At 40.5% G+C, this 12,102-nt stretch overlaps 1 protein-coding gene across 1 annotated transcript in view; it reads right to left on the reverse strand.

The window, feature by feature from the left end:
- The window catches only part of TTC6 (tetratricopeptide repeat domain 6), a 191,266-nt gene extending 180,276 nt beyond the window's left edge, over positions 1-10,990 (reverse strand). The window contains exons 1-2 of the mRNA XM_053927694.1: positions 10,882-10,990; positions 9,253-9,323 (exon numbers count right to left, since the gene is read on the reverse strand). The gene's annotated coding sequence lies outside the window, so the exon portion shown is untranslated. The remainder of the gene's footprint in view (positions 1-9,252; positions 9,324-10,881) is intronic.
- Positions 10,991-12,102: the final 1,112 nt, after the last annotated feature.

The following is a 12,102-nucleotide window of genomic DNA, read 5'->3' on the forward strand; positions in this document are numbered from 1 at the left end:
ATTTCATTTTATGCTATGCTTCAAAATACAATGGATTTAAGACTTAAATGTGGAAAATATTTTCTTATTTTACTTTGTGTCTCTTTGCTTAGCACTTACCCACATTTCTTGGTTCAATTTCTTTTTATCAATTCCTAAAAACATTATTTTTACAATTAAGTATCTTTACTTGTCGTACAGTATATAAAATAAGAAGAAAACATCCTATTTAGCCTTTCAATACAGTCATATTACTTTTAATCCCCCAAATACCTATTGCTGGTTCTCAAACCCAAGACTCTCCTACATGCCAGAGCTCTCACGTGGGGTTAGGAGGCTGCTTTCTCTACACAGCTCCATCACTCAGCAAACCTTAGACAATTCAGTTCTATCTGCAACAAGACTTTTTATGAAAAAGTGAAAATAATCTTGTGCCTGTTCTCCAGACCATGCTACATGAACATTAGAAATGATGTCTAGAGTCCTTAAGGAAGTTTTCTTACTTAAAAAAATGCTATATAATCCTCCTCACAGTGTTCTGGCTGTTACTGTTTGCACAGGTGGTGATAGTCCATACGGACACCATCTGCATTTCTTCCTATAAAAGACGAAAAGGTAGTACCTGGGACAGACACAGACCAGAAACACATTCACGCCTGATGAGGACTGGACTTGCCTGTCCCCACTGCACTTCCCTTTTGTCTCTTACTTCCTGCGTGGCATCCCGTCCCAACTTCTCCCAGGCTTGTGGTTTGCCGTTAAAGTTTAACAAGTGTTCATTGTTCAACATTTCTCAGTACATTCTCTCAGGTTCTTCATAGGAAAGTTGTTCTTTATATGAAAAAAAATAAAATAAACCAATAGGAAATAGAACTCCTGAGTTTAAGAGGAACTTCTATTATATTTTCAAAATAGGTGGTATCCCAGTGCTAAATGGGCCAGTCCATCAAAGGGTGGTGCTTTACAGCCCCACCCACCTCTCAACACTGGAAAACATGTAAAATCATTTTTAAACATCCAATCCCATAGGAAAAATAACATGTTCTCTCTTTTTTTCATAATAATTTCTTAAAAAGAAAGAGATTAGGCCTGGTTTGGAGATACTCCTGGGGAAATAATGTAACCATCCTGAAAGGAGGAAGTACATAAGATATCAAGCCTGCCACTCACAACCCATGCTGATTAAGCTTATGCTATACTTTAACATGGGACAGGGTGACTGAAATCTTTGCAGTCTGAGCAGTAATTTAATTCTCCTTTTTTCCCTAATTATTGGAGCTCCATGCCTTTTCCTTCCTGCTCTACCAAGAGGTTCTGACTACCTGAACAGTGAGGTAGTCCGAAAGGCCAACAGCCAGGTTTCTCTTCTGCCCCACAAGGTCTGGTCAGACACAGGGAGGAAGCTCACTGGACAAAAATTGCTAAAGGTCCAGGGAGAACTACCTGTGTGAATGCTCTAGACTCTAGAACAGGTAGCTCTCTGGTTCTTGCAAGTGTGGCTCTTCCTCCTATTAGAACAGAAGATCCAAAACTCTATTTTAGACTCTAAGATAGAAATAAATAGAGCAGACTACCAGAGGACTTGGCTGCAAGCTACAGGAACACTTCACACAGGAAAATGATTTCTTCTTATGTTCAGCCTAGTTTACAGAGTAATACACTGGAAAGGATTACGAGTCGTACATTGGGGATGGAGCCAAAGCCTCAACTGGTTCCACGGATTACCTCGCTATATGGTCACAGACACCTCCGTGGGAAGGCTGGCCCACTAAGGACAAGATTTAGGTTCTCTTGGGTCCATGGCCAAATATCATCTCAATTCACTTCCTAAACACACCAACATCAACTTGCAATGCACGGCTCTGAAGTTCCAAAAGAAACATTGAGCTCAAGACAGCCTATCTCATCTAGTAAAATCATCAGCATTAGGAGAAAAATAAAAATATTCTGAAAAAAATATTTACTTTTGAAATAGCAGTGGAAGAAACAAGGTCTTTTTGTGCACTGATTAGAATTTATGAAGAACTCTAAAAGAAAATATGCAAAGATTTTAATAATTTCGCTAAGAAAATAGAGTAACAGTATTTTTTCTACTTTTTTCACACTTTCTATAATGCTGATTTTACCACCTTTGATCCTAATAATATCAATAATGATAATAATAGGAAATAACACATATTGTGGTGGTTTAAATGATATGAAAAATAGAGGAATGCTGTTTTCAAGCTCAGAAAATAACTTTTTCTAAACTATTCAGAACCCAAAGAAATGTCAATAAAAGCCCTTTATCATTCTGGCCAGAAGAATCAGATCAAAGCTCCTAGGCAGCAACCACCACAGCGGAGTGAGAGAGATCCCAGCCAGAGAGAGTCATTTCCCATTTCCACGTCTAAACACCACACAAGACTAGATTGACCTCTGAACCATGCCTATGTGGGACAATCTCAAAGCAACACAGCAAGGGCTTAAATGAGCTTTAGCTGAACATAACCTCCAACTGCAGAGAGAAAGATAGAGTTTACAATGACTCTAACCTGGTATATCGCCTGCTAAACAAACAAACAAAAAAACCCCAACATTCTTCAGAGGAATATAACAGAACCAAGAGTCTACACAACAAAACATTCACTGTGTCCAAGGCATAGCCAAAAAATACTTGACATAAAAAGACCTAGGAAAATCTGACCCATTTTCAAGGGCAAAGATAATTAACAGATGCCAGCCCAGAGATGACCCAGATGTTGCGATTATTAAATGAGGACTTGAAGGCCACTATGATAACTATGCTCTGCGAAGTAAGGGAAATATACTAAGGATGACTAAAAAGATAGAAAATCTTAACCGAAAAATAAAAAGAAATATTATATCTGAAAATATTATTATTTTCAATAAAAATTTGACAGGCAAAATGGAGATGTCAGAGGAAAGAGTCAGTGAACTGGAAGAGAAATCAACAGAAATTATCAAATATTTAAAAGAGAGAAAGAAAAGCTTTAAAAACAAAAGCCTCAGAGCCCTGTAAGACAGTATCATGGCCTTGAACAAATGGGTAATCCGTGTCCCAAAAGGACAGGGGAGGATGGGGTGGAAAAATACTTGAAGAAATGATGTCTGAAAACACCCCAAATTGGGAGAAATACATACATTTGTAAATTCAAGAATCTCATTACATTCCAAGTAGGATAAAATCAAAGAAAATCACATGTAAACTCTTAGAAACCAAAGACAAAGGTAAAATACTGAAAGCAGACAGAGAAAAACAACACATTATTTATAGGGAAAACATTCACAATGTCCAGGATATAACCAAAATGACATGGACTTCCCATCAAACACCACTGAGACCAAAGACAGTAAACAGGATTTGTAACATGCTAAAGACAAAGAAACAAAACCCCGTCAACCAGAATTATGTATCTGACAAGCAAATTCTTTAAAACTGATGGCAAAATGAAGACACATTCAGATAAAGGAAAAGAGAATTACTTACCAGCAAATTATAACTACAAGAAATGCTAAATAAAGTTCTTCAAGCTGAAGAGAAATTGTACCAGAGGAAAACTGAATCTTCAGGAATGCGTGAAGAAGATCAGAAATGGAAACTGTCTGGTTAAGTTTAAAAGTCATCCTTTATCTTATTTGTTAAAATTACATTAAAAAATACAACTTTTTGTGGGGTGTTTGTATACACAGATGTAATACGTAACCACCACCAAAGAGACTGGATAGGGGTGGGTAGGGAACTATGGTTTTAAGTTTCTGTATTTTATGTAAACTAGTTGAGTATTAACTCTAGACTGTGAAATGATAAGGATGTATATTATAATTCCTAGAGAAACATTTATTTTATTTTAGTGACTGATTTTACAAAGAGAGAAGAGGAAGAGGAGGAGGAGGATAAACATCTGTTTGTTGTTCCACACTTTTACGCATTCATTGGTGGCTTCTTGTATGCGCCCGGACCACAGAGCAAACCGACGACCTTGGTGTATTGGGATGATGCTCTAACCAACTGAGCTACCTGGCCAGGGCCCTAGAGAAACAATTTTTGAAAGTAATACAAAAAGCTGTAACTAACAAGTCAATAGATAATAAAAAGGAATATTAGAAAACATTTTAGACTAAATAATAATGGAAATACATCATCAGAATGTGGGGGTGCAGCTAACGCAGTGCTTAGAAGGAAAGTCCAGCTTTAAATGATTAAATCTAAAAGAAAGGCCTAAAATCAATAGCCTACGATTTCACCTTAAGAATCTAGAACTAAAGGATGCCCAAACTAAACAGAAAGATGTAAGTATGAAGATGTAACTCAATCAAAATAGAAAACAGAAAAATAATTGAGAAAATTAACAGAGCCAAGAGCTGATTCTTTCAAAAATATCAACAAAATATTTAAAACCCCTGGCTAGACTGTTCAAGAGTAAAAGAGAGAGAACAAAATCACCAATTCAGGAAAAAAGACTTTCACTACAGATCCTAAAGATAGTAAAGAACAATAAGAGAATGTAATAACTTTATGCCAACGAATTCAACAATTTAGATAAAATGGGTAAATCTCTGAAAATAGAAACATCAAAATTAACATAAAAAGCACCCCTGGTTGATGTGGCTCAGGGGATTGAGTGCTGACCTGTGAACCAAAGGGTCACTGGTTCATTTCCCAGTCAGGGCACGTGCCTGGGTTGCAGGCCAGGCCCCACGCAGGAGATGCACAGGAGGCAACCACACACTGATACTTCTCTCCCTCTCTTCCTCCCTCTTATCCCCTCTCTCTAAAAAAATAAACAAATACATTTTTTTAAAAACATAAAGAGCAGCTATTCGGTATAGTCCTATGTTAAATAAACTTATTTATTGGCAAAAATCTTACAACAAAAAAATTTCCAGGCCCAGATGATTCTCTCAAACACTCAAGAAAGAAATAACACCAGTCTTACACAAATGTTTTCAGAAAATAGAGGAGGAAGGAACTCATTTTCTGAGACTTGCATAACCCTAATACCAAACCTAACAAAGATATTAAAAATAAAAAGGAAAATACATACCAATACCCCTCATGAACACAGATGTAAAAATCTTTAATAAAATATTAGCATATCAAAACCAAAACTATATTTTTAAAAAGAATAATATATCCTGATCATACAGAGTTCATCCAAGGGCTGGAAAAATTATTTAAAGTTGAAAATCAATGTAATTCATGATATTAACAGAATATAAAAAGATAAAAATAATCATTTCAATAGATAGTGGAAAATCATTTAACAAAATTATAATGTAAATAAATACGTAATTCTAGGCAGATTATGAATCATAGGGAACATGATTGGATTGAGGTACATCTCAATCTGATTAACAGACTTACGAAAAGAACCTTACAGCTAACATTACATTTTTTGCTTTCCCCCTAAACTGAAAAACAGGAAAAATGTCTCATCTGTTACCACATGTATTCAACATTTTACTGGAGGCCCTAAGCCACACAATATAGTGAGAAAAAGAAATAAAAATAATAAGGGCTGAAAAGGAAAACTCCCTTTTCGCAGATGACATAATTTTTGGTTAAAAACTTCAGTGAACCTACAAAACAATTGCTAACAAGGAGATTACCAAGGTTGTACAACACAAAGTTAACACTCAAAATTAACTGTATTTGTATATGCTACCACCAAACACACCCCCCAATAAAATTCTTAGAAATTAATCTAACTAAAGATGTCCAAAATCTGACCACTGAAAATTGCAAAACATTGCTAAGAGAAATTGAAGGGCTACAAAAATTCACAAACCATGTTTATAAATTGGAAGACTCAATATTGTAAAAATGGCAATTTCCCCCAAATAGATCTATAGATCCATAGATCCCGTGCAATCCCAACCCAAATCCCAGCAGGCTTTTTTATAGAAAGTGTAAGATGATTGTAAAATGCATACACAAATTCGAATGGCTTAAAATAGCTGTGATTTTTAAAAAGAAAAAGCTAAAGGACTTACACTACCTGATTTCAAAACTTACTAAAAATCTACAAAGGTAATCAAGGCAAAGGTCCTGGCAAATCATTATACTGGGTAAGGGAAGCCACACACACACACACACACACACACACACACACACACACACACACGTATGTTTCCATTGACATAAACTTCTAGAAAATGCTATTCTGTGGTGCCCACAGATCAGTACAGTCGGTAGTGGGCAGGACCGGACAAGAGCAGGGGTGGCCTCTAAAGGGAACAGAGGAAGGAAAAGGTTCAGTTACCTTGTTTCCAGTAACTGTTTCAAACTGGCACACATCTGTCAAAACTCATCAAATTATACACCTGTATGACACAAGCCATACATTTTGCACAGTTCATTGAATATAAACTATATCTCTGTAAAGTTGTAAGTAGGAAAAAACAATTTGTTAAAGTTTTATATTTGCATGTTGCAAGAAAAAGAACTTCAAACTCCTTCAATGGTCGTCCGCCACAGTTTCACTGCGGATCTAGGGTCTACAAACGCCAAAGGGTCTTTCCATCGAGCCTACAGCGCCCCACTCCCCAGCCAAGGGTTTTGGGGCCACACTCAGGAAACAGCTCCTCAGTCCAAAATTAGACACATTGACCTCAGGGCTGAAGGCGAAGGTCACCTAATGATGGTTAAGGTTTGCCCCAAACAACCAGCCCCTTTCAAAGGATAGCAGAGAAAGTCGGAGAGGTGGAAATTAAATTCCCTCCACTGTGACCTTCCACACTCCCAACTGCCCCTCGGATTCCTACCTCTTTCACCTCGCAAACCCTTGCTGCTTTGCCCCCTGCCTGGCCGTCAAGCCCACCCATTCCTGCCTTCCTCCGGGTCTTCACTGCTCCCGGCTTCTCCTGCACGCGGGCTCTCCAGCCCCCCGCTGCAGCCCCTGCCTCTTCCCCAACCGCCACCCATTTCTTGCTTGCATTTTCCCTAAAATTAGAATGGAGTAGGGAGGCGGAGCCAAGGGGACCCGAGCTCCGCCCAAATATCTCAGCCTCTCCTTCCCACGGCCTCCTAGTCGGAGCCCCGCGCCCCAGTCCACGTCCCTCTCTCACCCGCCTCCCGGGACGCCTCCGCTGCGGCTCAGGTGGCGGGAAGGTCGGCGCCGCCGCCGCCCCGCGAATATCCAACCGGCCAGTCGGGGCCGAGCGGCCGGGTGGGCTCGCCCCGCTCACGGGGAAAGATGTGCGCGCTCGGTCGCCCGGCAACGCGCCGCCCGCGCTCCTCCGCCCCCCGCCCTCTGCGCAAGCCCGGCGGTCCCACCGCGCTGCCTGGCGGAACCTGCTCCTGAGCGCCTGGGACTCCGAGCCCAAATCCGGGCTGAGAGGCCTCACTTCTCCCGGCGGTGTGAGGACTCTGCTCCCAAAGAGCCTCCTGGACTGAAGTTCGCTAGATCGGCTGATTTTGCCCAGCTTTTAACCAACTGCTTTCTTGACACTCTGGTTCCTCCTATATTTAAACGAATAATGCTGGACCACAATATTGAAAGCTTTTCTTAAAAAAATATATATATATTTACGTCTGCATTATATGGCAGTTAAGGGTACATTTGGAGGTGGGGGGATTTTCCATGCTCTCCACGTGGAACCCAACTCATCCAGAGAATCTTAAAATCAAAGGCATGAGATTCAGGAGAGTTCCTAATAAAATACCGGGATCGACCTTGTTCAGAGTTTCTGGATGTCTAAGGCAAGAAAGGTTACACTAAGCAATGATTGGCATTAACTATTGAAGTGGAATATACACTATAACCCAGCAATTCCACTCCCAAAAGAAATGCATTCACAAGTGCACCAAGAAACATGTACACCAATATTCACAGCAGTTTAATTCGCAATAGCTAAAAAACTAATAAAATAACCTAAATGTCCATCAAAGGTAAGATGCGTAAAGTGTGGTGTAAAGTGCAATAGTATGCATTAAGGAAATGAATACACTTCTCTGTGCGTAACAACAAAGAATCTCCCACAAATATGATGCTGAACTATGAAGAGACACAAGGGAGAACGTACTGTACCATTCCACGCACATGAAGTTTAAAACCCAAGTCAGCAAAAAGTTTAGTGCTTGTGGATGTGTGATTGCGCAACATACTACAAAGAAACACAAGAAAGTAATAACCGTAAGAGTTAAAACAGCTATCTTGGGAGGGGAGAAAGTGACGGTGAGTAGGGGGCCAGTACAGGAGTCTTGGGGTGCTAGGCTGTTCTAGTTTTAACCTTGGTAATGGCTGCTTGAGTTTTTCTTTTTGATAAATCATTATTTTCTGTTTTGTTCATTTTCCTGTGTTGTATTTCACCAAAGGGGGGAAAAAAAGAAAAAGAAAAAAGTTAGATGAAATAGTGTGATGGTAGTTCTTTGCTCGGTGCCTTGCACTTAGCAGGACCTCAAATGTTTATTCTATATCCCTCTATTCTCAACCAAATTCATTCTCTCTCCAAATACTCAGGCAACTGATAAATGAGATCGGGAAAGTGAAAGATAAAACCACCCTCTCCGTGAGGTCCCAGATGCCAGAAGTTCAAGATAGAAGAATGGCCTGTACTGGCCCTGGTGCTGGGCCTCGGAGCAGCCCAGCTGTGGAGCTGGGTGCACCCAGGTGTTCTCTGGCCTCCCTGAGAGAAGCTCCGGCTCTAGAGGCACAAGACCAGGTGGGCGCACCTAGCTTTGTCAGTTGGGCAAGTTGCTTCCCTCTCCGTGTTTCTGTAGCCCCATTTGTGAAACAGAGATAATACTCTTACCTCAAAGGTGTGTTGCTTTGCACCGTAATATAAAGAGTTCAAAAATGACTGAATGCCCACAAGATGAAAAGCATCCTACAGAGGACAACCGCTGCCCTCAAGGTTCATGGCAACCACATCACACCCCACCCTCCCGTGGGTGCTCCACTAGGGCAGCTTCACTCTAAGTGTGGGAGTAACCCCTCCAGACAGTAAGTTACTTTTCTGTGCTAATTAATGTAATGTGCAAATAGCCAAAGTGCTTAGGAAGTGACGCATTGTTCTCGGTTCCATCCTATGTACTGCGCAAAAATACCATATAGGCCATGTTCCTAAACTGGGAAAATGTAAAAATTAGTGTGACCTTGAACTATGTCTATTGTATAGCCAGGAAACAACCTTAAATGGTAAATAAATGGCATTCATTAATATTTTTTACAATTAAAAATGGTAATTAGTCTTGGCTGGACGGCTCGGTTGGAGCACTGTCCTGGACACCAAAAGGTTGCGGGTTCCATTCTTGGTCAGGGCACATACCTAGGTTGTGGGTTCGGTGTTTTTCTCTGACACTGATGTTTCTCTCCCCTTCTCCCTCTCTTCCACTCTCTCTAAAAATAAATAAATAAAATCTTTTAAAAAATAAATACATTCCAACTGAATGAAAGATTTTGCTGTGCTTAAGAGTAGCAGATGTAGAAAGATTTATAAGCATTAACCCATAAAGGCAGAGCTATAAATAAAAACATTAATGGGTATTTTTTAAAACATCTATGCATTTAAAAATAAAATTATAATGCAAATGAAAACCTGGTATAAAACTTACATTTATAGCAGGCATGGAATTAGTATTCTTTGAATAAGAAATAGACGAGCAGTCAAAGTTTTTAACTGACTAAGAAAGACATGAAAAGGCAGTTCCTAAAGGAAGTATATAAAAATATTCAACTTCAGTAGGAATCTCAGAAATGCAAATGAAAACAATAGCATGCAATTCTGCCAATCAAATCACAAGGTCAGTAATAGAATATGTGAATGGGAGTGAAGAAATAGGATTACTATAGAGTTTTGTTGCCATTCTGCTAGATATCACATAGTAAAATGTCTCAAAAGCCTTGAACACGTGCATGTCTTTTGTCCTAGAAATCCCACTTTTGTCAACTTTTTCTAATCAAAGAGGTGTGCAAATTTAACCATAATGATATTGAAGCATTGTTTTAATCATTGAAAGGCAAGAATCTTGTCTAAATTTAGTATCTTCAGTGTCCAGTACAATGCCTGGCCCATGGAGAGTGCTCACTGATGGACACACCTAAATAATGTCATTGGTTTAGCATCTGCCGAGACTGCGTTGTTGTCAGATCAGAGAGTTATCCTTCCAGGGATGTGAAGCCAAAGATGCTCAGGCCTTGGGATGTACAGGAACATTTCCCATGAGCCCCTGGATCACTGGCCTACTTCAGTGTCTGGTTGTACAAATACAATTCACCACTAGCAAAAGTCTCAGTCTGTGACTTAGAGCAAAGATCAGTTAATCAAAGGTTGAAAAAATAACTTGGATACTATCAATATTTGGTTTCAACACAAATTACTTTAACAGTGATATCAAATGCAAATTGGCAAATTAAAATGTCGAATAGAAAGCAAATATACTCAGAGTTTGCTCCCCCTGCTAGACCCAAAGGCAGCCTGGCCTGCAGAAAGCAGCCACCACAGAAAGCTGGGAGCCTTCACGCTGCACTCCAATATGGCAATGGGGAAGGAGTAGAGCCTTTTGGTGAGTTACAGTATGAGGATGACACTGAGACATAGTATGAGTCTTCATACTGTGAAGACGACTTCCATGAGTCTTCATTCCTTTCCTCAGTTAGGTCCTCACAGGAAACAGATGGCATGGTCAGAAAGATTTAACAGGGTGGTATGGGGGGGCCAGAGAGAACTGAGAGAACTATTTACCTGGGTATAAGGAGAACTAATATTTAAGGTGCAGCAACAACAGGAAGGTATCGCCACCCTTGATCTGAAGGGGTAAAGGTGAAAAGGAGGTGTTAGCAAAGCCTGGAGAGAGCTGAAGCCGGGAAGGAGGACCCACTGACAGAAGCTGAAGGCTCAGAGAGACTAAAGGACAAAGCCACAGTGATGTGGGGAGAAGGCAGGAGGAACACGTACACCTACTGCTCTATTCTTCTGGCCTCCATCCCCGCACCATTGTTCCACATTGGCCAAACCCAGTTGAAAGTCCACAGAGATTTGGCCCCTGGAGCAAAGAACAACAGAACAGAGGAAGGGGCTCAGAAGCATAACAGAGAATAACCAGCAAAGTCCACGACCCCAAGTTGCCTGTACTGCTTTAATCCATAGAAACTAATGTATTGAGACAACTTTTCTGCCTCCAGGTCCTCCCCTGGCATTGCTTACCTCCAGCCTGCTTACGCTGTTTTCCCCAGAGTGACCTGATTAACATATGCCAGACTTCCCTTAGCCCCTAAAATCCGATGTGATTCTAACATTTGAGATTATAGAGTTCAGGAAAGGACCCCTGGGAGGTGAGCCTTCACCCTCCCCTAGGGTGCCTCAGAAGTCTGGCCACCCGGCATGGTCTCAGGACTTTTAAGGAAAGGTAAAAAACAGCAAGCAGTGAGCAGAAAGAAAACTCTGTGAGTAAAAGTCTCCATCTGAAAAGAAAAGATACAAATAACACTAACAAGCCAGGTCCAAAACAAATATACCTGGCTGAGAATTAAGGGTTTATTTTTCTTGGAGGTAGTGGCTGGTATTTAGCATTCCGGTCACAATTTACACTTTCAAAGGGATTTGCTTAGGTGTTCCTCAAGTATGGTAATGCACTAGAGATTCTGTAGAGTTTGAGGTCAGAACCATTCTTTTCTACAGGTAGACATTAAGACTGTTGGATGTGCTTTGTAGCCTAAACATTGAGCTTACAGAACCAATGCCCGGTTTATCCTTAGAAAAACTAACAGCTCTCCCTAAGTAAGCTGTAAAAACAGAAGCTGCATTTAGCCAGAGATCGCCTGCTGCCTGCGACTTCTGCGTGCCAGTCCACTTCCCCAGAAGCACCTCCCCCAATACTGATCCATGGAAAACTAATAAGCTTTGAAAATGCGCCGTTTTTCTGTTCTCCAGCGAAGGAAACAGTTTTTTTTATCCACCTGGTTCTGGTTACTAAGTAAAGCAGAATTCAAAAACCTATCAGAGCCTTGTACACAGAACCTTCTTAGCCTATCAAAGTCCTGTCTGAAATTCCTGGATCCTTGTTTATTGAGCCCAGAGATTCACCCCAAAACTCCAGCTCTTCCGAGCCTCCTCAGTTGGAGGCATTAATCAATTCTTGAGTCTTCTCTTCACCTTAGCAAATGGATCTCTATCTGG

Source organism: Desmodus rotundus, chromosome 7, assembly GCF_022682495.2.
Source record: "Desmodus rotundus isolate HL8 chromosome 7, HLdesRot8A.1, whole genome shotgun sequence".
In the NCBI taxonomy this organism is placed as follows: domain Eukaryota; kingdom Metazoa; phylum Chordata; class Mammalia; order Chiroptera; family Phyllostomidae; genus Desmodus; species Desmodus rotundus.